Genomic DNA, 3,089 nt, shown 5'->3' with positions numbered 1-3,089 from the left:
AAACAAATTGTATTGGGAAAAGGAGAAAAAGAGAGCAGAGAAAGAAGGAAAGAAAAGAGAAAGAGAAAAAAGAAAAAAGGAAGAAAAAAAAAAGGAAGAAAAAGAGAAAGAAAGGGAAAAAAAACGGTGGGGGAAGGAAACAAATCAAAAAGCAAAACAAAACGAAACGAAACAAAACAAAACAAAACAAAACAAAACAAAAACCCACGGTAGAGTATCTTCTGATTCTGTGTACTTTAAGTCCCTTGGCTTCTCCTGGAAGTTGTCCGTCTAGCTGGTCTTCTGGGGGAGGGGCCTGTTGTGCTGATTTTCAGGTGTTAGCAGTTGGGCGAGCTGCTGTGCCCCTGCCTGGTGCAGGGCTCAGTGGGGTTGTTTACCCCGTGAGGCTGCAGGAGCAACAGCCCCAGTGGCGGGGCCAGCTCTGCAGCCCTGGAGTCAGCCCCCGCAGTAGCTCCGGAGCTCTCCGTCTGCAGGGCCTGGAGGCTCCGGGGCGGGGCCGCTGATCTGCTCAGCTCGGGGCAGGAGCGTCCTCGCTGTCCTGGGCCCTCCCGGCCTCTGCCTGTCCCGGGGGGAGGCCGGATCCTGGGCTGTGTCCCGGCGCCCTGTTCTCTGGAGCCTGCGCTGGTTGATTCGCGCTCCCGCCCCGCAGCCCCCTCCGCGGAGCCTCCCCCCAGCCCCCCGAGCTGCTCCGGGTCCCGCCGTGCGCTCTGCAGCCCTTAGGGAGCTCGGCGCACTGTCCCGGGGCGCAGGTGTCTGTTAGTGTCCCCGGGAGCCCGAGGGCATCCCCGCCCTCCTGGGTCCTGCTCCACCTCCCTGCGAGCCCCTTTCCGCCCGGGAAGGTCGGTGCAGCTCCTGCTCCTCCGGGACGGGGCTCTCCTGTCCTGGGGACCCTCGCCCCGGCCTCAGCCCGGCTCCTCGCGGGGCCCCTCCCCCTTGGAGGCCTTTTGTGTCTTTATTTCTTTTTCCCCGTCTTCCTACCTGGATAGAAGCGCGAACTCTTCTCACTGTAGCATTCCAGCTGTTCTCTCTTTAATTCTCAGGCCGAATTCATAGATTTTCAGGAAAATTTTAAGGTTTTCTAGGTAATTTGGTGGGGACAGGTAATTTGGGGACCCTGCTCTTCCTCCATCTTGCCCCTCCCTCTCTAAAAAATATAATTTTAAAACATAACATTTAGAATTTGTAGCTTCAATGTACAAGGAAATGCAGCAAATTTCAACTCTATCTCACCCAAATGAATAAACCTGGTCACTAAGATGTGGAATTAAAAAGTAGTCTGTTCATATCGGAGCAAGATTCAGCAGATTGGATTGAGCTCTGTAGGTTTGGCTCTTTTTTAGAGGTAGTGGGGGATGGAGAGTTAACGAAGAGTAAAAATGACAAAGGTAGTCAATATAAAAGGGTAAGTGTCCTCAGACCAGGGCTAAATGTGTGTAACTCTAGGCAGGACTTGGTCCTTACAAGATGTATTGGAATGAGATCGGGGAAAGAAAATCAATAGCCTAGTGTCTTAGTTTGTGTTCCTTCAGTTGGAAACTCTGAGACAAGGATTACATTGAAATCATTTATTTGGTAGCTTTTCAAAAATATTGGGAGGGAGATTTCAGGAAGCACCACACCCTCATTCTGAGAGGTGTAGGTGGATGAGGAAGGAAGGACCACCCCCAGACTGAAGGGGGTGACATGCCTTCCATGACATGCCTTCCATGACATGCCTTCCATGACAGGCAAAACGGAGATGGGCAAGTCACAGAGAGACTATACTCAGTTACACAGAGTCAGCAAGAAACAGGGGGGCCAGAGAGCGGGCATACACTACAAAAGCTCACTACAGACACATTGGCTACTAGGCTTGGGAGAATAACATGAATTTCTAACACCCAAGGTGGTCTGAATTCATCCAAACACTGCTGCCAAGACAAAGCCAAAGTTTAGGCCTTGAAAATCTTATCTACAAGTGAGGGAAAATAGGGGCAGCTAAAGACAAGCATCATTACCATAGGTTAAAAGAGATTTAGATATATAAATATTGTATGTATCTGTATATTGTATGCATATGTATTTCGGTTAGTGTCAGAAAAATATTCAATAAGGGAAGCCTGGGTGGCTCAGTGGTTAAGTGTCTGCCTTTGGCTCAGGGCGTGATGCTGGGGTACTGGAATCAAGTCCCACATCAGGCAGAGAGCCTGCTTCTCCCTCTGCCTGTATCTCTGTCTCTCTCTGTCTCTCATGAATAAATAAATAAAATATTAAAAAAACTATTCAATAAAAGTTTAACATGTATCTCTAGCTAAATATTTGGGTATAGGAAGAAATATTTTCTTCCTTAACACGATAAAACAAAATTATTTTATTTTATTTTAAGATTTTATTTGTTTATTTGATAGAGAGAGAGCACAAACAGGGGGGAGTAGCAGGCAGAGGGAGAGGGAGAAGCTGGCTCTCTGGATCAGGAAGCCTGATGCAGGGCTCGATCCCAGGACCCTGGGATCATGACCTGAGCTGAAGGCAGATGCTTAACTGACCGAGCCTCCCAGGTGCCCCAAAACAAACTTCTTTGAAGATTAATATTAAATTCAATCCAAAACCCTAGTCATTGTCTTTAAAATTGGGACAAAATTAGGACAGTACCTACTGGCACAAGTATTCTTTGAAATTTAGATGATACTGAAGGTATAAACAGAAATATTGGGAATAAATATTGAAAAAAGAAAATAGTATGGTTTGCTTATACAAAATCAATAAATGACCAAAACGCAATTTGGATTTTTTAAAACATGACTTTAAAGAAAGCGATACAAAGAAAATCTCAGTAGTCAATGTCTCCTCAAGATTTGTGCCTCACTTCAAGAATTCTTCCTCTCTTGAAATCTTCAAATTTCTCTTTTAGTTCTCTTCAATATCTAATTTCTACTTCTCATTTGTTTTCCTTGACCTACCTTCTCTATAAATCTTAAATACTGGGCTCCTTTGGTGTTTTTTTTTTTCCAAAATATTCTGAAACATCATTGGTAAGCAACATATTCTTGACTATAATCATATTTTTTAAAACAAGGAAACTGGGAGAGGTCTACCAGCCTATAATACAC

This window comes from Canis lupus, chromosome 15, assembly GCF_048164855.1.
Source record: "Canis lupus baileyi chromosome 15, mCanLup2.hap1, whole genome shotgun sequence".
Lineage (NCBI taxonomy): Eukaryota > Metazoa > Chordata > Mammalia > Carnivora > Canidae > Canis > Canis lupus.
This window is presented reverse-complemented; position numbering follows the sequence as displayed.